The sequence below is a fragment of the Podarcis melisellensis genome, assembly GCF_964234715.1.
Source record: "Podarcis melisellensis genome assembly, chromosome: 7".
NCBI lineage: Eukaryota > Metazoa > Chordata > Lepidosauria > Squamata > Lacertidae > Podarcis > Podarcis melisellensis.
The window spans coordinates 69,390,572-69,416,847 of record NC_138539.1 but is presented as its reverse complement, the minus strand read 5'-3'; the positions used below and the strand labels follow the sequence as shown (position 1 = coordinate 69,416,847).

Here is a 26,276-nt window from a genome sequence, read left to right as displayed (position 1 = left end):
TCACTGGTCTGGGCTGATGGAAGTAGTTCAACAATATCTGGAGGTAACAGCATTGACTAGCTTTGCTTTGGAGTGTGATATTTGCAGAATAAAATACATCATTTCTAGCCCCCCTACCAGGGCTAGAGACAAACATGAGACTGCATGTCTGGTGAATGTGTGTGTTGTATGTGTTTGTTTTTGTGTGCGTACAAATGGTGAAGGTGCATGTGAATTGCGTATATGTGTGTGGCCTGCATGTGTAATGTTTGTGTGCTTGTATCTGTGTATGTACCGATCTTGGTCTTTCCCACTGGTGGCATGTGGCCATCAGAGGGATGCATGACTGTAAATGTGCCCCATGAGTCAAAAACAAAACAATTAGCTATCCCTGCCTTACAGGATGCTTTGTGAGGACCACAAGAATTGTAAGGAACTAAAAAGCAACCAATATGGTGGAATACTCTCTCTACATTAAAGTTCCCTCCTTTTTATTCCGGACTGCCTACGCAAACAATTTAAATCAAGGTGTGATTTACATTGACTTGCAGTAGTGTTGTGTTACATTTAAGAAAAATGTACAGTGGTACCTCTGGTTACGTACTTAATTCGTACCTGAAAACCTGAAACCGTTCTTAATCTGAGGTACCACTTTAGCTAGTGGGGCCTCCCGCTGTCGCTGCCATGCAATTTCTGTTCTCATCCTGAGGTAAAGTTTTTAACCTGAGGTACTATTTCTGGGTTAGCAGAGTCTGTAACCTGAAGTGTTTGTGACCCGAGGTACCACTGTACTAGAAATCTAAGGGAAAGGAAGAAGGGAAGAACTGAAGCCCATAGGAAGCCATAGAATATCTGGTGAAAGAATTAGGAGCACACATTCTTGCCCCACTGCATTTCTGTTGGTGTTCTATAAACACAGGACTGACACTGCTCAAATTCAGAACCACTTAACAATACAGAATGTTTGTGCTTCACCCTTCTCTGCTACTTAAAAGAAAACTTACCTGTTTCCTGTGTGTAATGATGAATGAGCTTTGGCCCTCATTTGCAGCTCACATAACTGCCCAAGGTGTGGACGTTTCCTTTTACACATTGTACTATGTGGCACAAAGGTTTTCCAGCTAGATGAAAGGGTCTCAGCCTTAAGTGGTCATTTTCTATTGTTTTTAAAGCTATCTTCAGATTATTTTTTGTACAGTTTTCATGCTAGGCTTTTGAATCACCTTGAGACACATGTAAAAGGCAATTCATAAATCGTACTTCATAATCTAGAAATTATAATAATAAACTTATGATGGTAAAGAAGGCATGTGAGTCAATTCACACATCTGTGCCATCCGCTCCCACAAGCATAAAGAGCAAAATACGGTACCGTAGTTCTCATTAAGTAGCACAAAAAAACCCCAAACCCATATGGCTTAAGAAGTGTAACTTAAAAGCAGGCGTGGTGGCTACAGGAAAGGGGGCAGTGCATAAGATTGGTCATTATACTGAACTAGCGTTTTTGTTTCTTTCTTGTTAGAAAACAAGTGGACTGATTAAAAAGAGTTGCACAATAAAGATTGATGACTTCCTTGAGAATTCCACAGATAATACCCAGCAATCACTAATGACTCTGGATATAGAGGCTTTGGTTGGAAACGTAATAGTTATGCAGTAGAGAGGAAAGCAATCAAATGGTAAGTTACAAATTAGGAAGCTTTATTCATGAGGGCCTGGGAGACTAATACAGGGGTGGGAGACAGAGACAGAGAGAGGTGGGTTGCTGTTATTTAAAGAACTCAGCTTAACTTGAAATTTAATAACAATCTTACGAAAAATGAGATTTGCAAGATGATATAATGGGGATGGTAGTTCAATTTTTTTCAGTACGCTGGCCATGCACAAGAGCTCTGTACATGCTGAGGTTTTCTCATAGCTTTCTAGAAGGTGAAATGCATATAAAGGGAAATGCCATTAGCCATGTGTTGTCATTCAGCAACATTTGCAAAATCAGGATTATATATTAAATTTCTCTACTACCCTTCACCCAAGGATCACAGGGAGATTTACAGTAAAGTTAAAAAGGTAAAGGACCCCTGGACAGTTAAGCCCAGTCAAAGGCGCCTGTGGGGTGCAATGCTCATCTTGGTTTTCAGGCCAAGGGAGCCAGCGTTTGTCCACAGACAGCTTTCCGAGTCATGTGGCAAGCATGAATAAATTGCTACTGGTGCACAGATTCACAGTATAAAAGCACAAAAAATACACATGGTAGCAAACAAATTGGTGCTGGAGGAGACTCTTGAGAGTCCCATGGACTGCAAGAAGATCAAGCCTCTCCATTCTGAAGGAAATCAGCCCTGAGTGCTCACTGGAAGGACAGATCCTGAAGCTGAGACTCCAATACTTTGGCCACCTCATGAGAAGAGAAGATTCCCTGGAAAAGACCCTGATGTTGGGAAAGATGGAGGGCACAAGGAGAAGGGGACGACAGAGGACGAGATGGTTGGATAGTGTTCTCGAAGCTACCAGCATGAGTTTGACCAAACTGCGGGAGGCAGTGGAAGACAGGAGTGCCTGGCGTGCTCTGGTCCATGGGGTCACGAAGAGTCGTACACGACTAAACGACTAAACAACAACAAAAACAAAAGCAATAAACCCTCCCCACACACAGCTTAAAAGGCCATAGACTGTTTAATTAACTGAAGGCTTGGGAGAAGAGGAATGTTTTTGCCTAGTGCCTAAAGATAGGTAATGAAGGCACTAGGCAAACCTCATTGGAGAGAGCATTCCACAAGCAGGGAGCCAGAAACAGGAAGCTAGAAGCTGGAAACGGCATTTATAAGTCCAGTGCTTTTTTTCTGGGGAGGTGCAGGGAGACACATACCCCTAAACATTTTGTGGATTTAATACTGAGGAGCAGTATTTCAATAGGCGTAGAAAAATGAGAGCACCCCTAAACATTTTTAGAAAAAAGCATTGAGGAAGTCATTGTTTAAATGCCACAGATTTCCCACTCCTGCTGTAAAAGAAGGCCCTAAACACAAAAGTGCATGCTAGAGCAGTGATGGAGAACTTGCATCCCTCCAGATGTTACTGTTTATTCTGGAAAATTGGACATGGAAGTTGGAGTCCAGCAAGATCTGGAGGACCACATGTCCCACACTGCTCAAGTTTCGAGTCTTTCTAATGCACTCTGTTCGAAGGCATTTTGGAAACTGCAGCTAGTAAAAAAACAAGGCAGACTGATTTAATATCTCACATTAGCTGCAGATAAAACACATGCCACATGTTCTTCACGAGTTCTGATGGCTGCTGATTGGTTTCTAAATTCAAGGTGTTGGTGCTCAATTCTAAAGCTCTTTATGGTCTGGGCACAAGATACCAGGGACAGTGTCTCCTTCTTTACATAACTTCCCAAATGGGAATGAAAACTGTTTGGAAATCCCACCATCCATTAGAATGCTGCCCCAAGATGACTTTTTTGGGGTTCCCCCTTCAGTTTTAGAATCAGCTTCCTAACAGAAGCTTGCCCCTTTTATGTAGGCAGCGGCTTCCTTTGCAGATTGTATTTTTACGATGTGTTCTTTTTTAAAAAGTTGGCTCAGATTTCAGCTTATGTGTCCATCATCCGTTTTCTTCTTCAGAGTCCTATGATTTTACCTGTACTGTATAAATGTAAATTTTCCTTGTTTTGAGAAAGCGTGTTCTCCTTCATGGAGAGCACGTGTTGCGGTGGGGGCTGCCAGGACACTCCAAAGTTGGAGGGCGGGCTAATTGATTGTTGGCCACTGATGCGATTGGGGCTTCCCTTGTTGTTGGGAAGAAGTTAATGTTGCCATTTATTGATTGACAGCCAGAAATAGTAAAACTCCTTGCACGAGGCTAGAGCTTCCTCTTTTCGCCCGTGCAGTGGATTGCCCATCCCTCCCTCCCTAGAATAGGGTTGTTCGCTTTGACCTTGCTATGCCTGCCATGGGGTCGTCTGCTTTGGAGCGGGGGCCTGGTAGGAATTTTGTCTATCTGGCTGATTGGCTGGGGCCATTTGGTTTTTGCCTACTGCGTAGCAAATCGTCACAACTTGTAAGGTTCGCGGTTAGGCATTTGGTTTATGGTTTGGTTGGTTGAGGGGCATGGATTGGCTGTGCCTGCCCCTCTAATGCTGCTGCTGCAAGGGATTCCGTTAAAGGAATTGGGGGCTAACTATTGCTTGTCCTCTCTGTCAAGGGGCTCGGGCCATAGCAATGAGCTCCTGGTTGCATTTGGGGTGAGGGCAGGTTCCCTGCTCCGCGTAACCCGAAGTGTATTCCCCCATTGTGACTTTCGCATCGTGCGGAATGTCAGTCTGTCCCCCATGGTGGGGGCAGATAGTCGCAACCAATGCCTACGCAACCACTCACAAATTTGTATTTTAATAAAGTTGTGGCCAAAATTATGCCAAAAATCTTAAACAAAAATTTCTGTGTGATGTGTGAGTTATTGGGGTGGACCTGGGGACCTCGACACGCAACTGTTGGGAGTGAAAACCAGGATTCAAATAAATGAATGAAACTGAATCCAAGTGGAGGTTAATGGAGGGTTTAAAATAGTGCAAAACATTTGACATGAGAGTTAAATGGTTTTCCTAAGGTAAAGATGGGGAACTTGTGAACCTTAAATTGTTAAAGAGCATCTTTCCCATCAACCCCAACCAGAATGGCCAATGGGCAGTAAAGATGCCAGTTGATGATGGCAACATCTGGAGGGCACAAGATTTCCGATTCCTGCCTTATGGGCTCCGAGTGCACATGGAAGGAGGTTTGATCTGGTCATCTCTGTAGACCAAGGGATGCTCTTCCAACCCGGCGTGGGTAGATTTTCCAAGCAAGTAGAGAGAATTGGTATCATCTTTAGAGGACCAGGGCTGTTTCTGCACATCCACTAATTGTCAGGAGAACACTGAAGTCAAATTACAGCTTATAAGGGTATGACCTGCAATCAACTCAATCGCACAATAACAGTAAGATGTAAAAATAGCTAACACCAATTGAGGAAGACACACACTCTTTCCCCCTGTAGATTCTAAAGCGTTGGTAAAAGTGATTGCGCTCTTTTACAGCATTGGTTTTATGTCCTTCACATTCATTGTAGATTTATTGGATACCTTATTTGGGTCACTTTTTCTTCCCGATTTATGAGCCTGCTGGTAAAGGATCAAGGGTGCAGATATATATCGCTAGATATGAATGTTATTAAGGTTCAAGGGGGCAGATATGCATTGTTATTATATTAATGCTACTAAAACCAATTGTACAAAATAGTCCATTTCACATTCTAGTAGATAGAATGGGAGAGCATGGAAATACCATTAATACCAAAATGTCATTTTTAAAAAACGTATTAAACTCCCCCCCCCCTATAGTATTCCAATCTGTGTGAGTTTTATTTTGGGCGGGATGTGTGTAAATGTTTCACTAAAGTGTTTGGAGATACACAAAACACTTTAGGTTGGGGGCTTGTGCCCCATTGAACCCAAACCCCTTTGATGTTATATACCTCAAACCATCTAGAGTCCAGTTCAATCATTCTCTCCCTACACCAAGGATGAGGAAGTCTTTGGCCTTTCAGATGCTACTGAACTCCATGTCAGGATGCTGTCAGCAGCTCCCGGCTGGTTGCCCAGGAAAGTATAAAGGCAAGGAAAAGTTTCTTTTTTTTATTTCAATCTTTACAGAGAGAGGCTATAGAACCCAGCCTCTTGGATAATGGTGGTGTCCCAAGTGAATCTTCACCCCCTATCTCTCCCACTTCTTCATTCGCCTCTTCTACGGGAGCTCTCTGTCTTTGAGCTCTTTGCTCTCCTACTTTTAAGGCCAGGTTCTGAGCGATGGAGGGTCTGGAATGCTTTCTAATGACAACGTGTCAGCTGGCTGTTGTTCTGGTTCTTCCATGATTTCCCAACTTTTCCCCTCATCTGCCTCTGAGCTGCTACCTTCCTCAACCCCTATTGTAAATCTATACTGTCTTCCTCTTCCTCCTCCCTGGAAGGGTCAAGATGGGGAGGGGGTCTCCACCATTTCTCCTCTGCTCAATCCTTAACAATTAGTTTTCTTTAACAGTGGAAGCAGGTTTTCAGAATATACACAGCTCTTCTCCAGGCTTTGATTATGAGAGCAAAAATTAAGCATCCAATAGTAGATAGAAACAACTGGGTAGTCAGGCTGATGGTTACTTGGCTGCAGAAGTTTACTTGCCCTTGCTGTTGACATGGAGATAGTCTAGGTTGAATGCAAACATGCCATTCTGATGTCATGTGTGATGTCACAAAGAGGATATGCTTTAAGTCTTGGTAAAGCCAGAAACAGTTAACAGTCAGACTGCATCTCAGCCCTGTCAAGATGGATCTCCATAGCAGGTGATGAATAGTTTTATTTGGGGGATATATTAACTTTTACTATTGGGGGAAAGTTTTAGATTGGTTTGCCAGTTTGTAACCCATCAAGTTGAGGCCAATAAATATACATTCACAACTCTGTACACATCAAATAATCAACTTTATGTGTGACTTTGGGACGGATTCATACAACCACATTTCCTTTCTCAAGAAAGGTTGGAAGGTGTGTAATTTGAATGGCAATTGCTCTCTGCTCCCTACTGTCAGGGTGCTGTCAGCAGATCTTGGTTAATTGCCCAGGAAAGTATAAAGACAAGGAAAAGTTTCATAGTCCTTTTAAATTTCACTCTTTACAGAGAGTGGCTATAGAACCCAACCTCTTGGATAACGGTGGTGTCCCAAGTAAATCTTCACTCCCCATCTCTCCCACTTCCTCATTTGTCACTTCTATGGGTGCCCTCTGTCTTTGAGCTCTTTGCTCTCCTACTTTTAAGGCCCACCTGGTTCTCGGAGATGGAGGGTCTGGAATGATTTCTAATGATAACGTCTCAGTCAGGTGTTGTCTGCCTTTCCCATGATTTCCCAACTTCCCTCCTCATCTGCCTCCAAGCTGCAACCTTCCTCAACCCCCTGTTGTAAATCAATACTGTCTTCCTCCTCCCTGGAAGGGGTCAGAAAGGGAAGGCAGTCTCCACCATTCCTCCTCTGCCTAGTCCCTGACACTCCAATATCATCACCCTTGATATATATAAACTGTGCGGCTGAGAGAAAAAGAAATTTCTTATTGCAAATCCCCCTTGGTTAGACTGTAGAAACATGAGACGTGTATATAAGACAATTTGCATATGGGGAATTATTCCATATAAATAACAGCCCTAAGTGCATCTGTGCAGCAGGTTCTATTGATTGCAGTGAGATTTACTCATGAGTAAGAGGATTTCAGCCTGAAACTAGTTAGTCAATTTTATTGGAAGTTATACAATCCGGTTTCCCGCCCCGACTGCAGTAGCTCAGTCAGAAGGTGAATGAAAAGTGCTGGTATATTGCACTATAAATAAATAATAATGTTAATCTTAAAGAGAGGGGGAGAGTGGCAATTATAGCTTAGCCTTTACATTTAGCGTGCATAGCCTGTGGCATTTCAGAATCCATTGGTGTATGAAGGATAAATTGCATTCTAAAGCTGTTGTTCTTAGTTTATAATTTAGGCGAGAGTCACATATACGTTAAATAAAACGGAAAGGGGGGGGAATGTGCATGCAGGACCAGATTAAAACAACTGGAGGCTCTGGGCTGGGAGACAATGGGAGGCCCAAACTTAATAGTATCTGACCGTGAGAAACAAAACTTTCTTCTTTTCTTTATCTACTCAACAAAAGTAGAACATTGCTGAAATTTTAGGACTGATAAAAAAATTGTTTATAAATTTATAACCTTTACTATATTTGCAAAAGTATGGAATTATTGAAGACACATATAGGGGAATCATATCTTTGTTATGACATTATGTCATGTACGAAGTCGGAACAATTTCTTTCAAGCACTTTTGGATGCAAAACTATCAATTATATCATTAAAATCAGTTAAGTCACAGGTTATCATTTTCTGTGCAGAGAATGCTTAGTGCAGACAACCGATCTTGGAAATTGTTACTCTGGAAATTGATATCTTGCCAGTACAGTTTGTAACCATTAAACACAGGTCCCCCCCCCAAAAAAAAAAATTATCCTGGAATTTTATTTGTTACACACCTTGGCGGCTGAATTTTTTTTCAGGTGAGCTTGTTTGACGTACAGGTGGAAGTGCATGAGTTAATTGACTAGACTAAGGTCAACATCCTTTGGATACTCTGGCTCAACATCACAACACCATTGTGAATCTGTTCCTTGGTTGCTTGCAGGTTCACCATGTTGAAGAAGGTTTATTCTTGCCCAGGAAAAATGTAAGTGCCGATTACTTCCACCTGGCCAGATCTCCATGGTAGCTGCTGAACCTGTAACTGGTATCTGGCCAGGATGTGAGGGCTAGACCAGCAACGTCTGTCTGCTGCTCAAAATTTCTGCTGTGTGATTCCTACCTCCTGGTTACTGCTGGACTATGTGTTGTGCATGGAACTACATTTGAACCTGCAGCCTAGATGTGGACTTTGCTGTGAGTTTTGCTGTGCAGGACAGGAAGGTGCCAAGTCTCTATCTAAAAGAGTACAGTGGTATTTTGATTCTCAAATGCCTTGGTACTCAAACGCCTTGGTTCCAAAACACTGAAAACCCGGAGTAAGTGTTCTGGTTTTCAAACGTTTTTCAGAAGCCAAACATCCAATGTGGCTGTCGGCTATTGTTTCTGGGGCACCTGCACCAATCAGAAGCTGAGCCTTGTTTTTCGAACATTTCAGAAGTCAAACAGACTTCCAGAACAGATTAAATTTGGCGCTTTTGTTTTTGCTATTTATCTTGCGTTTTTGTTTTTGAGGCTTTTTCGGTTAATTTGTTTTTGTGACTGTGTGGAGCCCTGTTCAGCTACTGTTTGTTTGTTTGTTTGTTTGTTTGTTTGAGTGAGTGAGTGACTGCAGAAATGGATAAAACTCCCTTCATCCAAACAATAACTATAATCAGAGCAGGTAATGAATTATTATTATTATTATTTTTAAAATATCATCTACAATACTGTCTTATCTTGTCTTGTGAAATAAAATAAAATACTTCCTGCTTAAGTAGTTGCACACATAGGCTGTTTTACCATCAAACATTGCTTTGAGTGAAGCCCGTTATTCTTTTCATACCTTTCAAAACTAGTTCATTGTGTTTGGACTTGGACTTGCATCTTACATCCATACCGTCATTCTTCATTTTCCATAAAACTAAGACACTATTTCCCTGTGTGAAAGCCTAGTTGTCCATCAGCACTTTTACTGTCCAAGTATTTTATCTGACTTGATTGACTTGCTACATCTCTCTCTCTCTCTCTCTCTCTCTCTCTCTCTCTCTCTCTCTCTCTCTCTCTCTCTGAAACATAAAAAAATGACCTCTTCTCCATCCCTCTGGGAAGATCTGGTGAATCTAAAGCGCACATGCATTAGCAATTCAGTCCATTACTTTCAATATTGCTTTTCGGGGGTGAACATTAATATCCTGTGAATAAAATAAATGAAGTCCCTTATTCTCTAGTTCAGTACTTAATGCTGTTTTTAAAAATTAAATAACTTTTGCACATGTGGTTCTTCTGCACTTACACAAATACCAACCACAGAGAAAATGCAGTATATCATTCTAAATGAGAAAACATAAAAGGTACCTGGAATGCTAAGAACATTACTAAACAAGAAGGATTCTTTGCAGTTCTCTTAAAGAGCCATGAATTTTAATCTATATATCCATATCAGTAAAGGGAAATTATGAAACTGATAAATTCATGCTGTCTTTTATCAGGGACGAAAAGGAGCCACGTTAGACAGCCATACATCTTCTGGAGTTGCCGGCAGTCTCATTAGTGTGCTGTGATATTCATTATATAGAACATCATAAAGATGAAAGCTTTTAAATGAGAAAGTAGCTTTCAGTTCTATCACCATAAAGCAACTATGATTTATTATTCAAATTGATATAAGTACTATGAAGGGTAAGTCAGGATGCTGACTTGCAGGGAGGACTTGAAGGTACTAAGCTAGAACCCAAACAGTTTGCTTGATTGACAGGAACATTGGTGCAATTCCAGGTCTTACTGTGCCATTAACACATTTGCTGACTGTGGCAAGCAATATATTCCCTGTCAAAGAAAAGAACATGTGAACAACTGGCAATAAATTCCAGTATAAGGGAATACCCTATGACCAGTCTTTTAAAGGATAGAAGATCACAGAACATTCAATAAGAATAAACTCTGGAAAATCACATCACCATTAATATTTCTTTTGACCAAGATGCATAGGACATCCTCATGATTCTCTTTCTATCCAATAATGCTGTAGCCATGCTGTGTTCTCCATTAAAAGAGGGCAGTGGACTTTATTATTAGGGCATTGCAAAATGTATGGTGTGTCAGACTCAGATTATTGGAGAGGGACGCGGGCAGCACTGTGGTCTAAGCCACCAAGCTTCTTGGGCTTGCCGATCGGAAGGTTGGCAGTTCGAAACCGGGGTGAGCTCCCATTGCCTTGTCCCAGCTCCTGCAGTTCGAAAGCATGCTAGCACGCATAGATAAATAGGTGCCGCTGCGGCAGGAAGTTAAATGGCATTTCCGTGCATTCTGACATTCATCATGGTGTACTGTTGTGCCAGAAGAAGTATCTGAAGAAGTGTGTATCTGAAGAAGTGTGCATGCACACGAAAGCTCATACCAAGAACTAACTCAGTTGGTCTTTAAGGTCCTACTGGAAGGATTTTTTTTTTTGTTTTGTTGTGCCAGAAGCAGTTTAGTCCTGCTGGCCACATGACCCAGAAAGCTATCTGCGGACAAACACCGGCTCCCTTAGCCTGAAGCGAGGTGAGCGCTACACCCCATAGTCAAGTTTGACTGGACTTAACCATCTAGGGATCCTTTGCCTTATTGGAGAGGTCATAACATAAAAATATCATGCAGAACTTTATATAGTAAAACCTTTGAAAGCATGCGGAGGCTTACTTGCTAATATTGCTAATGCTGCAGTTTCTTCCATTCCTCTTAATTAAGGGCTATGCTTAATTAATGAAGGACAAGGGTTTATTTCTCTCTCTTGCCTTTGTACCAGGCTTTTATATCCCCCTCCCTGGATCCTCTTCATTAAGCCTCTGCTGATGCAGCAGTGCAGTTGAGGATGTCATTAGCATGCATAAATGTGGACTGGGCTTGGGCCTAGTGAGATGTACCACTGCCATCTTTTTGGAACCCACTGCTTGGGATGGGTACATCAGTTCATTTTGGTTCATCTCCATTTCTCATTTGCCCCCATACCCTCCAACATCCTGCTGATCAAAATTGGGACACTTGGGGGGGGGTGTTGTCCCAAGCTCTGGCAGGAGCCAGCTGATTTTGCTTAATTTTGTGCCCAACTATTTAAGGTTTACAATCCTTGCCATTCTCTGGGTCTGATCACCTGAGCACCTGTGGTGTTTAATGTTACATATAGTATGATGCTGTCTCTGCCATTCCCATTTGTTACCTGTTTCAGTCAACTTTCTGAAGGTACACCTTTCCCCCAGTCTTTCATTGATTATTAAGAATAGACACTGTCTTGTTTACATTATAATGCTTTGTTGCATTTCTGTACCTTTCATTGCTGTTCTTGGTAGTTGGTATCAATGGTTTTATTGTCTATTTTGTGATATTTGTGCTTTTAAAATGTGCTATACACATCTTAGATTATATATATATATATAGAGAGAGAGAGAGAGGGGGGGTATCAAGATAGTCTTAAATAAAGGTTTTGCTCACCAGTACTTGGGGCATTTTGCCTAAATGGCTATGATGGTGTTCCAGTTATGAACACCATCAGTCTAGTGTGATCCATCAGGAGCTGCTACATGGAGAGTCATGACATAGCAGACAGAGTGTTGGACTAGGACCTGGGAGACCATGGTTCAAATATCCACTTGGCTGTGAAGCTCACTGGGTGTCAGGAATGAGCCAGCTCCGAGCGCAGGTTTGCAGCCAACTGCAGAAAGCAGCCAGGAACAGAGAGTCTTTGATATTAGTCAGGCAGGGGAGAGCCGGCAGCTGCAGACTTCAGCTCTTCCTGACCTTGATATTCCAGCTGATAAGACAGTAGCTGAGAGCAGGCTAGAACGCAGTCAAAGCTCACCAGAAGCACAAAAAGGCACGAAAGAATTCAGAGACAGCCTGTCAGAAAAGGAAGTGGTGGGAGATGATCCATTAATTCCGAGAAGTCGGCGAATGGGAGGGTTGCAAGATAGGAAGCAAAACAAAAGACGTACGGTTCATAAGTTCAGTATCTTCTGTCGACATCATAAGGAGTCTTCAGAAGGCTCATCTTGAGTAATGGTCCAGAGGCTTTGTTAGAGCCGTCTGGAGCTATCTGTTTGATTTTTGCAATTAAGCCATCCTTTTAACTAGCTATGCTTACTGTGTTATCAACCTGGGAACCTGGACTCCTGACACTGGGTGACCATAGGCCAGGCATAGGCAAATTTGGCCCTCCAGATGTTTTGGGACTACAACTCCCATCATCCCTAGCTAACAGGACTAGTGGTCAGGGATGATGGGAGTTGCAGTCCCAAAACATCTGGAGGGCTGAGTTTGCCTATGCCTACCTTAGGCCAACCACGGCCTCTTAGCCTAAACTACCTCACAGTTGTTGTGGGCATTAAATGAGGGGGAAAACTATGTATGTTGCCTTGAGCTCCTTGGAGAAAAAGGGGGGATATAAATGTAACCAATCAATATTTTCAAGAAGTGTCAAGATGGGCAGGGTATAAATAATAAAATTATTATTATTATTGGGTTTCACAGATACCAATAAGAAGGTGATTCACCCTATGGAGGAAACAGGTCTCCACAATTTAACCTTGGTATAAAGAGGAGAAGCCCCATCACATCTTTCCGAATCTGGGCAGCTGAATTATACTAATGATGAATCAATATCAATCGGATTACATGAAACACATAGGCTCCAATATCACAGCTATGTTCAAAGAACAAAGCTGAAAGGAGGTTGAAAAACTGAAGGTCTGGCTGATTTCAACTGCAGGGGAGTGAACACAAATTAGGAATTGGTCCAATAAGATCTTTATAGCCACTCCTCGCCAAGTAATCAAGAGCTTATATGCTTAAAATCTCTGTTCCACTTCCCAATTAGAAAAGAGGTAATTTTATTCTAAATCTTACTCTAAAATTGGTTCATATTACAAAATCTCATTTTTGCAGCAGCATAAGGAAAATTAGTTATATGAATAGTAATATCACATTGCCACAACCTACAAAATCACAGTAGTTTTCCAGCACAGAAATATGGTTAACATTCCTCTTACCTAGGGTCACCTCTCTCACATATGCCATTTTCATACAAATTGCTTATAAAACAAGTGAGGGAATAAGTGAATTTAAACTAAACCCAACAGTAAGGTTTGCCCTCGCAAGAAAACTATAGCAAAAAGTCTGTAAGTGGGCAGGATTCATAACCCCTTGGTTCTCAAGCCTGAAATTTAATCAAATCCTGTCTTTTTAGAGAGAGAGAGAGAGAGAGAGAGAGAGAGAGAGAGAGAGAGAGAGAGAGAGAGAGAGAGAGAGAGATCCTTTTGGGGGTATGGGGGAGGGTCTCAAATTTTAAAGCTGCCCAGCACAAAAATCCAATTTGGCAGATGATATACATTGTGTGCCAAGGCCCCGTGACCTGCAGTTCCCTAGTGGATAATAAACACACGGACACAAGTATTTAGGTTTATAGGTTCAAATACGCCACAACTTTATTGGTTACAGATGTGTGTGGTTTGGCTTAGGCATTGGGTGAAGCCAGACTATATCTCGACTCCCACCCATCTGCAGGGAGTCCATCTAAGCGTAAACCACCAGTAGGGGGATCCCTATGACTTACATCAAATAGGGTCACCCTGAGAGGTCCCTGTTGGGGTTGTGGCATGGCCCTTGCCCATGTCTGGGCATCAGACAGAATCCACACCCCTAGATCCCTTTAATAGGATACCCTTATTAAGGAAGGGCAGGCAGAGACTACAACCTCCCCTCCATCCAAACAAAGGCTTACCCCATGCCTAACCTCACTCAAGTTGTGGCAATTGCTACAAGGTAGGCGAAAACCCAATGGCTGGTGTCAATTTGCCAAGTGGGAATAAACCCAACAATATGGCAGCCATCAATTGTCCATAGCAAGGTCATATCAGAGTAAAGTATGAAAAGAGGGTGGGTGGGTGGGTGGGTGGGGAGATCCAGCGAAGGGTGCAAGACGAAGGCTCCACAACCACACTGCGGTTTAAGATTCCTGCGGCCACACCTCCCACCGGCACTGATTGGGCAGCAGGGCTACCCCTGGGCAGGGTGATGGCGACGTGGCCTGGACAGTGATGCAGGCTCATCAATCTCCACCCACCCTGCACCGGATCACTGCAGGGGCCCTGACGCCTGGCTGCAACACCGCCCACCCAAAAACGTGAGTGGACCTGGTGCTGACAGAACTGTGGAAGGTACAAACCACAGAAAGAGCAGGGTGAATAATTGTTTCTGTACACTCATAGTTCTATCTAAAACAGAACAGGCAGCAATGATATGTATTGGTGACAATGTATTGTTGATGCTGTAAAGGCAGCTCAACAGCAAGGGTGAACCCAGAGTGATTCTACCTTACCTTTCCTAGGTATCTGTTATGCTCTAAGGGAGCAATCCTGAACACAAGAACCTGGCTTGGAAATTCACTCCACTTCCCAGTGGGGAGGAGTTGTGGTGGACCACGTGGCCACGCACTTCCCTCCGGGGGTGTGGGGACGAAGTCCCATATACCCCGGAGGTTCCCAGCCATGTCATTCACCTGCCAGCCAATCCGCTGGCTGGGGGGGGGCATGGCCGGGCCCCATTTAAATAGAGCTGGAGAGCTTCCTTTTGGCTCACTTCCTTGTTTGCCTAAGCCAATACCGCTCACATTCTGTAACCAATAAAGTTGTGGCCTAAATTTGTCCAATAACATTAACCTAATATCTGTGTCCTTGTGTCTTATTCATCAACAAGGGGGTGGTCTCGGGGTCCCCACATGCAGAAAGCAGGCATAAATTAAGCCAACACAAAGTTACAACAGATCCAAATTCCATTGCAGAGAAAGGGTGCTGCTAGCTGATCTGGCCCACGCCTGTCTGAGGGAATGCAAGCCTTTAAAATATAGTTTGACTTACACCACTCCTGTTACTGGCTTCTCCTAAAACTTAAGTTCCCAGATCACGTGCTCATTACTTTTTAAAAAAGCAATGCAGAGGAGACACATTTTATGAGATGAATATGATAAGATGGAGATCAATCAAAGTGCAGATTTGAGAGTAGAACCTAATCTGATCCGTGAACTGGTTGAGATGGTGCAGATCAGGTGATTCTGCATTGCTTTTTGTCAAACTGGCACTCTGTCCCTACTGAGATTGCAAGCTAAATAAGCCATGACTGCATCATTCCAAATTGTGAAGATTGTCCATCACGCTAATAGCTGGGGGGAAAATGCTTTCTGTGATGAGGATGGAAAGAAAGGGGAAAGCAATTACTACTGCAGGAGACTGCACATCACATTGAAACATAGAAGCCCAGAGTTAAAGGAAGCAGTCATTCCAAGGGCCGTCAATGTAGCTATTCTTGTGCTCATAGTGAGGTGTGTGTTTAAGTACCTTTGTGATCTGTGGCCATAAATTGGACAAGAACTGTAGAATTACTGTCTTTGTTTAAATAGTTGATTGTTACTCAAAAAGCATTAACTGCATTTTTATGCTGATGGCAAAAGACTTTATAGAGATAATTAAAGAGAAGCTTCAATTTTCATTATCTCCTTAAGCATCCTCTTTCTGCAATCCAGATTAGATTTAATAGAGCTATTTGCATGCACATTTGATTGATTTGAAGTTTTCAACCTAGAAACAAATTGCCATTGTTAAAAGTTATTGACATGCATGTCCAATCATCAAAGAGCGCCAAATGAATGCTCTGGTTGAAGCTAATGGGCCAACCATTGGTGGGGAAGCTGTGAGGATTACACGTCTCCCTTCCACGGTTTCCCTCCATTTGCTGACCTATTGAAATACCATTAGCATTCTAACAAGACTTTCCCCCTCTGAGCTTTAAAGTTGAATCAATAGCTTTACTCCTGTACTAGTCACAGATTGACTCAACTAAGTAGTGCTAAAGGGATTTTCATTGAGCTTATGAATTGCTAGACGTTTCAGCAGAGGAACGGCCAGACTGGTTCCAGACATTATCACAATCAAATAAAAAACGAACTGATGGGTTCAAATCATTCTTGCCAGACTTGTGACACACCAACACAAATGTAGCCTGCTGGTTGAGTATTGTTGACTTGCCTGACACTACCTCCACCCTTTTGCTCCCTCAAGGAGGCAGAATAATGGGAATCTTGTTGGGCCAGTTGTAAGCCATGCCTGTTTCTTTCCAGTTCAAAATATAATTTCCAAGGTCACCATCCTTCATCCGTTTGCCTCCCACACTTCCTCTACAGGGTCTTTCTTTGATGTTACCAATCAATCACCTCTGTCACTCTTGTTGGCAGTAGATCTAAGCCTCTGTCAGATCTCACAGCACATTTTAGAGTAGAGAGGGTGGTGTGGGAAAAGGAAGCAACAGACAACTGCCTGTTTTCTCATCTACTTCCCCATTGGCTCCACTACTCTGACCTTTGACCCCAGCTTCCACAGAAAAGTGTAGTGCTGTGAAATGGTACATATAATCCCCCCATGGTATTTGATCTGTGTTAGTTCATGGACATATGAAAGTCTCCTGAAGATAATGCCCTCATCAGCTGAGGAGCATGCATGTGTAGACTAACCCACAGACTAACAGGAGATAACTCTGGTTTGAAGGACATACAAAATGCAAGCCTCTTCCTGGAATCTTTCTTCCCCACTTGTCACAGACATTTGAAGTTCTGGCTGTGGTTGCTCTTCTTGTGGTGAGGTCTTTCTTGACCTTCTGAGGAGTCTGCGGTCTAGTCATTGGAGTCTGATGACAGAGTCCAGGGGATGAGAGGCAGGTGCTGGTGCCATTGGATCCACATAGGGAAGATCTCCTCCTCCCTGGATCTACTTTGCATCTCAGAATTCCTGGTCATGATAATGTGCAGGGTTCTAATTGCACAAGGAGCTGTACTCCTTGATACAGATGTTTGCTTGCTGATGTGTGGAGCAGCATAGATTTAAGGGAGGAAGTGTAGCTAGTGAGAGTGGTTCTGCTTTTGTCCTTTTCACACAAGAGAAAAATATCTAAACTAGGATTCAGTTGCCCTGATTATTTAAATATAGATAAAATAAAGATTTTTAAAAACAAACAGACATGATAAAATGTCATTTTTCTTAAGCAAAAAAGTTTTAGACACCAAAAACAAGATCCACATGAAACATTAAAAACATATCCAACACATATTTCAAGCACATGTCTATATTTTAAGGGTGTTGAGGAGGAAAGTACAGTTTCCAGGAAGTCATGTGCTTTGAATATGCATTCAATACAGTGGTGCCTCAGGTTACATATGCTTCAGGTTACATACGCTTCAGGTTACAGACTCCGCTAACCCAGAAATAGTGCTTCAGGTTAAGAACTTTGCTTCAGGATGAGAACAGAAATCGTGCTCTGGCGGCACGGAAGCAGCAGGAGGCCCCATTAGCTAAAGTGGTGTTTCAGGTTAAGAATAGTTTCAGGTTAAGAACGGACCTCCGGAACGAATTAAGTACTTAACCCACGGTACCACTGTATACGGTGTGGATTCATCCCAACCTGGACAATGCCACTGACGTGTAGCATGCCAAGCCAATGGCTTCAAGTAGGACCTGAGCCAATGGCTTCAAGTCACAAGAAATCAAGTCCTCCTCACAGAGGGCACGCATTGCTGTGAGCTCACTAGGATTGACCTCACTGTTTGAGTGGGTGGGAGTGATTGGATAGCCACAACAACCCAATTGGTGGTCCCTCAGTTGCTGGGCAGATCTGGCCAATGAGGAATTTTGTGTGTTAACCGAGGGACCTTTATATTCTGCTGCATGATGCATTGAGCTTCCTCTTTTCACCTTGTGCATTGGATCACCCACCCATCCTCCCTATACTTAGGGTCTTGCTATTACCTTGCTACGGGACGCGGGTGGCGCTGTGGGTAAAACCTCAGCGTCTAGGACTTGCCAATCGCATGGTCGGTGGTTCGAATCCCCGCGGTGGGGTGAGCTCCCGTCGTTTGGTCCCAGCTCCTGCCCACCTAGCAGTTCGAAAGCACCCTTAAGCGCAAGTAGGTACCGCTTGATATAGCGGGAAGGTAAACGGCCTTTCAGTGTGCTGCTCAGGTGCCGGTTCACCACAGCAGCTTTGCACACTGGCCACATGACCCGGAAGTGTCTGCAGACAGCGTTGGATCCCGGCCTCTAGAGTGAGATGAGCACACAACCCTAGAGTCTGTCAAGACTGGCCCGTACGGGCAGGGGTACCTTTACCTTATTACCTTGCTATACCATTGTGGGTCATCTGCTGTTGGGGCAGGGTCCCGGTAGGAATTTTCCCATTTGGCTGATTGGCCGATGCCACTTGGGTTTCACCTGCCACGTAGCAAATCGTCACAACTTTGTAAGCTTTGGTGTAGGCATTGGTTCAAGGTGGTCTGGAGCCTCCAATGCGCAAAAGTATTCTGTTAAAGGAATCCAAAGATTCCCCATGCTTTTCTCGACCCCTTTCGGAGGGTAGGGCCACACAAGAGTCCCTGAGAGCATTTGGGGTGAGCTTGAGTCTGATTCTGAATCATTGCTCCTTCACGGTGTTTACCTGTACTGATGATATGGTGGGGCCCAGTCATCAGTGCTGCCTTGCAGGTGCAGCTATGCCTAAACAAACCACTAATCAATAAAGTTGCAGCCAAAATTATGCCAATAACCTAAAACTAAATTCCATGTCAATTGTGTCTTTATTTATTGGGAAGCTCCTGGGGATTTTAACACGCAAAGGAAATTCCAACTAAACATGAGGAAGACCTTTCTGATGGTAAGAGCTGTTCAACAGTGGGACAGACTCCCTCAGAAGGTAGTGGACTCTCCTTCATTGGAGGTTTTTAAGTAGAGGTTTGGTGGCCATCTGTCATGGATGCTTTAGTTGAGATTCCTTCATTGGAACCCCTGAAGCCTCTTCCAACTCTTCAGTTCTATGATTCTATACTTCTAAGTATGATAATTTCCGATCCCACCCCAAACACCCCTTCAAGCACTGGGTTCCCTGCTGTCTTAGGTTACTCTGTCCACTCATCCTTACTGTTCCCTCTGTATGAAACTACCTTCCTGGACATGAATGCAGAACACTGTTATTCATTTCCTTCAAAATCTTTTCCCGTTGCCAAAAAGCCAAGCTGCCGATCTGTCTTAAAAGCCGCTTGTTTCTTTGGCATCCGAAAATACTGCAAAGGAAAACACCAAGCCATTTTTGGCTCGCTGCATAGTTTCTTCCAAAACACACTCACACTCCGTTGTGGATCACAGAAATGCTGTATTTGGACTATATGGATGTTTAAATATTAAAAAGAGTCCCAGGGCACCTTGCAAAAACCAAACGAAAAGTAATAAAATCCACACTACTGTGAAAGAAGTTATTAAAGGTTCACGGTCCTTCTGTATGCAGTCATAGATACCTAATGCAAATACTGCAATTCTGTGTGTGTTTATGCTTATGCTGTGTGGGGACTAGGGCTTACTCTCAGGAAAGTGTGCATATGACTGTAGCATGGTTTTGGACTAAGGTTGTACAGTCATATATATATATATATATATATATATATATATATATATATATATATATATATATATGTTCTTCGGGTTAAGTACTTAATTCGTTCCGGAGGTCTGTTCTTAACCTGAAGCACCACTTTAGCTAGTGGGGCCTCCTGCTGTTGCCGTGCCGCTGGAGCACAATTTCTGTTCTCATCCTGAAGCAAAGTTCTTAACCCGAGGTACTATTTCTGGGTTAGCGAGGTCTGTAACCTGAAGCATCTGTAACTGAAGCGTATGTAACCCGAGGTATCACTGTATATTTCTCTTTTACTTCTGTTGAAAATTTATCTTTCTTTTAGTGGAATTCAGATTTTGGTGTAAGTGCTGCTATACTATGGCAAGGAATTGGTCAACTTTGGTTTATCTCAGCTTCTCAATTTTTTCCCAATCCTAAATTCAGTTCTCCATGTTTCAAACAAGAGTTTCCGTTTTTAAAAAGACGCCCCCATGAAAATTCTTCCACATTTTAGTTGTGAATTTCTCCTAACACACACATTTTCCCAAAGCAACTTCCCCTGATATAATGTATTTTAATGTCATTTATTTATGATGTGTGAGTCTTTGTGCCCACTTTAGCCTAGTATACGCATTTTTGTCCATGTTACTTAGCTGCAGAACTGCAGTGCAAAAATCAGAGAAGGGTGACTTAGGTATGTTTGGTTTTAAATGCAAACGGAATCCAGTTTCTTCTCCATTCCTAGCCATGGCCTTTTCTCAAGCTGCCCAGTAATGGTGGAATTTGCATGATGGAAGTCCCCACATTGGTTTCTTCTAGGAGAATTTCATTTGGGCTGGCTGCATATTAAAATGAAGAAACTTAATTCATAAATCCTTGACCAGAAGTGGCCCATCCCAATTTGCAAAGTGGGAACATGGTGCCCACTGCCCTCTCTGTGCCCTCTGCCATCACACAATTCCACTGGAAAGTTCCCTGTCTTGCTGAACTCAGTGAGATGGGGGAAGCATTCTGCAAGGTGTGGAAATGGTGGGGCAGGCGGGTTTCCACCTCTTGCACTTCCACTACCTGTGGTGAGTGTTTCACCCCACCTCATCTGCCCTGGACAAATACATCGCTAGCTCTATGTATTTGTCCAGGATAGATGAGGCTCTGTCCTGGACTAATACACAGACTAGAAACTTAACTATCATCCATCTCTTGCACTTCTTTGAGAACGGCACTACACTGTGTCCAAAATGCAGCCTTTGGGAAATGATACATTTAGAAATGCAGATTTAACATATCTAAATACATAAAATATTTAGCCACATAAAGTACATTTGGAAATTCATAGACTGAGATATATATAAAAAAAACATATTTAAATACAAACGTTTAATGTGGGCATGCAACAGACTTATGAATGAACTGACAGAGGGGATAAATTGGCAATCTGTCCATCCCTATGTTCTCCACAGTATTCCTCCTGTCAGAAACTGGAGTCACACTGTAATAGGCTCCTCTCCCATGATCACAGACTTACAACATTACCAGGCAGCAGAGAAAGAAGCTGCCATTCAGCTAATTCTGTACTGCTAAAGCCAAGGCTAAAAATGGTCCCTCAGTCTAATGGAGCAGACAAGATCTAATACGAGATGAATCTCTCTGATGCTATGCTTCCCAGAAAGGCTGAAACCATCCAATCAATCAGGATTACACAGTTTAATAATGACCCCTGTATATTTCCTGGCAGTCTTTCATCCCATGCTAATAAGAAAATATGTTCATCAGATTTATAAAAACAACAACAACAAGCTATTAAGAAATATTGAAGGATTTTGTCTACAGCAAAACAAGAAGCAATCGGTTAGCAGGCAATCAATAATTTATTGGAAGAAAATCCTAACCCCCCCCCCAAAAAAAATCCATAATGCGCTAGCTTGGATGTTGGCAATCTCTGCTCATTATGGTCCCAGGTTCTTATTTAATGTGTTTTTAGCAGTCTGACAAATTAATCACTGAGACCATATTTTTGACAATGCCATAATCACATTCAATACAAATGTGTCTTTTGGTCATAGCTGCATCCTCTCAACTATCTTTTGCAAGCAGCACATGGAAGTAATGACAAAAAGGGTTGTTATTCAGTGAAATCATTGTGAGTTACTTTCTTTGTGGCCTAAAGAATCTGGTTGATTCAGTTAGCATTCATATTCTTGTAGATTGCTTGGATTTCTAATTTTCGGAAAACTCTGCTAATGTCAAAACATAACCAGGATGCCCTAATTAACCAAGCCTTGGATCTGATGTTATTAGTGTTAAGTTGGGGGTGAACATATCAGACAACACAGCGATTCTTCAAACAGCTCTTGTTTATTCACAGGCCAGAACAGAACTGAACTGAAGGGTTCAGCCAGCCTGGTTATATAGAGCTCCACTAGAACGCAACAGTAACCATTTTCTGTAACTATCCAATCACTGAAAGTCACTTTCGATCCCTTATTTGCATATGTGGACCTGAACTATCTACAGTATCCCCCTGCTGGCCCAGGGTGAGAACTTCAGTACATAACAATTATATTAGAATTCCCATCTATTCGATGGTGCAGATGATTGACCAGCCAATAAATTGACCTGAACAAATAGTGGAATAGAAGTGCTTAGTAGCAGTGATCCTCAAATCACGCAACCACAATATGAAAGGTAGTCCTGTTCAGAGCTTCAAAAGTCTGTTTTCAAAAGCAACTATTTCAAGTTTGACACATCCAAAAAGGAACTAATTCAAGTCCATGTTTACCCTGAGTTTGGCTCACTTTAGTTCACAGTTTAGTTGAACTTCATCCAAATGATATTTGGCAAATAATAATAATAAATAAATAAACAGCATATTATTTACTTAAAAATATTAATGTAAAAAGTGTGCGTGAAAAATGTGTACAGTGGGATGGAACAGCACACAACAGGACAGGGTGGACCTATGATCAAGTGCCGGCAAGGCCAAAATGAGAACTTTTGCTGTGCAAGTTTGCAATCACATAAGAGAATAAGGCCAACATAAAGGCAATTGTGCCAAAATGTGCCAGTTGTACTGAACAATAACACCGATCATGGTTTTGGCATCCTCGAGTCATAGTTCTCCTTTTTCATTCTACCACATTTAGCCATGCAGCTAGGCCAGTATATCTATTAGTTGCTACAAGATTTCGTGTGTGGATAGAGTACTAGGTTTTGATCTGAGAAACGTTGTTCAAGGTACTTACCAGTCCCCCCCTTTTCTCCCAATAATACCATGTGTGATGTGATTGCATAGCATTTTGTGTCCCCCTTCAGTTTCTATTATGCATTGCTGCTGGGGCAGAGGAGCACACAATCCAATCCCATCACACTGTGAGTTTACCTAACTAAATGTTCTGGGAGGAGAAAGGAGAACTGGATGCTGGGCTGCTGCTTTCAGCAGGTGCCCCGTGGTCCTAAGAAGAAAATAATACAATGCAATCTTCTTCTTCTTTGGCGATCACTCGTAGCCAAGTAAGATTGCCTTCCATAAACACGGTTTTAACAATGAGTCCATAAGTGACTGTGGAGGCCAATTCTGGACCCACACATCCTTCCACAGTGGGGACATTGGTTCCCGGGCGGGAGTTGATCACGGTGTGGATTTGCCAAGCATGCCTTCCTCATAGCATGTTTCTCCCTTGCATCCTGAGTGTGAGTGTCTTCAAAGCCCATGACACCTTTGGTAAAGGCTGTTCTCCAACTGGAGCTCTCGCAGGCCAGTGTTTCCCAGTTGTCGGTGTTTATACTACGTTTTATAGGGAAATCCCATTTAAGGGCATTATAAGGAAAGTGGGAGCAATATGTAGATGCCAGAATCATTATCTTTTACATCCACAGGAGGCTTTATCATAATACTAGAACTTGGGGCCATCCACTGAAACTAAATAATGGAAGCTTCAGGTCAGACAAAATATTCCATGTAGTGCATAGTTAAAACTTTAGAATCTGCTCCCCTGCCAGCCTAGTAGTTTGAAAGCACGCCAGTGCAAGTAGATAAATAGGTACCACCATGAAAGGAAGGTAAACAGTGTTTGCGTGTGCTCTGACTTCTGTCACTGTGTTCCGATGCGCCAGAAGCAGTTTAGTCATGCGGGCCACATGACCCGGAAAGCTGTCTGTGGAGAAACGCCAGCTCCCTCGGCCTGAAAACAAGATGAGCGTCGCAACCCCATAGTCACCTTTGACTGGACTTAATGTGATGGCCTGGGAATCCAATTCAGAGGCTGAAGCGGAGGAATCCCAGCCTGCACAGGAGTCCCGGCCTCCAGGGCCGGCTGAGCTGGGGCAGGGCCTTGATTCTGAAGCGCCTACACCTGTGTCGGATCCTCAGGAGCAGGCACCAGGAGAATCCACTCTGGCTCCAGAGGTGGTTGAGGACTCAGTGCCTACAGGTGAGTCTCCCCCTGGGTCCAGTAACCCTTCAGCCTCTCCTGAACTGCAGAGGCTCAGGGCAGAGAGGCGAAGGGAACTGGTTTCTCCCGAGAGGAGTGCTCACCTTAAGGCCAGGAGAGGCGGGTCTCCTGGGGGCCGGAACCACCCCTGGCCTCAGAGAAGATAAAGGCCAGTCAGCCCGGTCCCAGGTTGCAGGAGCAACGTTGTCGAAGAGCTGTTTTGGCCAGCATCCAGTCCTGTTCCCCCAGAGTTCCTGTCCTTGCCCGGCTTCTCACTGTGGACCCCGCTTCGCCCGTGGAGGACTGCCTGCTGACCCTCAACTCAGGTCCTGGACCTTGCCCCACGGTAACCTCCCCCCGGGACCAGCACACTTAACCATCCACAGGTCCTTTGCCTTAACCTTTGCCTCTGAACACCTGCTGCTGGGAATCACAAATGGAGATGATTCTGTTGCTTGTGGGTTTCCCATGAGCATTGGGTTGGCCACTGTGAGAACAGGATGTTGGATAAGATGAGGCTTAGATATGATCCAATAGGGCTCACTTCTTACGTTCTTACACTTGTTTCCTGGTAAGAAGCGACTTTGAAATGCCAGAAGAGTGCAAATTCTCACTTATTGTACAGCTAACATGCCTGGATGAATTTACAATGCCAAGTCTATCCATAGTCCAAAGGTTAAGACCATGTTAAGACCTTTATCTCCATTTGCATATTTTATAATGGCTATCATTAGCTGATAATGAGCTGTTAGCTTCCATTAGCTCTTCAAATTATTGCCATTAGCTTACTCCTAGTCCTTCCCAATAGTAAATCACTATTTTTGGATCCCCTTTCCTACTTTACAGGTCACTCCCAGGAACACTTGAGTCCCTGCTTGCTGCCACCCTGGGAGGATTCCCACTTCATGCCGAAATGGATCAGCGGTATAATACGCTGGTAAAATAGAACGATGACTTTCTCTCTTGGTCCAGTAAAATTATCTTCAAATCAAATCACATTTGCAGTGCATGCCATGAAGACAAATGGAGAGCAAAATAGGAATAAAATGGTGAACAATCAATCCTGCCTCTCCCTACTGCACTGTTCTGGAGTGGGGTGGGGAGTCTCCTATCAAGCCAATTTGGAGGGAAAGGAGTGTGGGAAGAAGAGGGAAGGATAGCCCGTCACACAAGTGGAAGGCCTTGCATTGCTACTGTTAAAGGGACTTGTTAGCAGATCCTACAAGTGTCCCATTATTCAGGGACAGTCCAAGAATTACAGAAGCCATATTGGTTTCTGATTTGATCCCAGAATGTCCTGCTTTTGCTTCGGATATCTCTATTATCATCAGAGGGTATATAGTTATGTGACTCCTGAGCCAATGAGATACGTAACTATGCAACCTTTAGAAGACATCTGAAGGCAGCCCTGAATAAGAAGTTTTTTAAAAAAATAAAATTCCTTCCAGTAGCACCTTAAAGACCAACTTGTTTTGACTATGGCAGACCCACACGGCTACCTATCTGTAACTGTTTTTAAAAAATGTTTAATGCTTTATTATGTTTTTATATATGTTGGAAGCTGCCCAGAGCGGCTGGGGCAACCCAGTTAGATGGGTGGGGTATGAATAAAATTATTATTATTATTACTACTACTAGCATAGAATAGGACGTCCCTATTTTCAGCAGAGAAATGTTGGGGGGTATCTGTTAGGTCAATCTGAGTGGCAGGACCTCTTTGGCGCTTCAGATAGGAGCTTTTTATATCACCTACTCTCTGGGTCTCTTGTAAATGCAGATGCCAGGGACAGAACCTGGGACTTCTTGCATGCCACTGAGCTGTGGTACCTCTTGACGGCATTCATGAGGACCAACATTTCACCATGTAATATATTTTTCAGTGCACGTGAAGCAAAAGTACTAAGTACAAAAGCCTACATAAATATGAACCTGCTGGATCAACCCAATGGCCCATATAGTCCAGCATCATGTTCCTACAGTGGCCAACCAAATGCCTGTGGGAGGCCATCATCATAGCCATCATGGTTAGGAGATTATTTAATAATCTAAGATAGCCAATATTTTTGTAAATCAAATTTGAGTGATTCTAATCAGTTAGACAGCATCTTAAAAAGCAGAGACAT

The 26,276-nt window shown here is 43.0% G+C and overlaps 1 long non-coding RNA gene across 1 annotated transcript; it reads left to right on the top strand.

The window, feature by feature from the left end:
- Positions 1-6,215: 6,215 nt before the first annotated feature.
- Positions 6,216-25,214, top strand: LOC309373826. Its single transcript, XR_014170197.1, has 3 exons — positions 6,216-6,352; positions 8,232-8,273; positions 25,000-25,214. It is a non-coding gene; the product is annotated as an uncharacterized lncRNA (long non-coding RNA).
- The last annotated feature ends 1,062 nt before the right edge of the window (positions 25,215-26,276 follow it).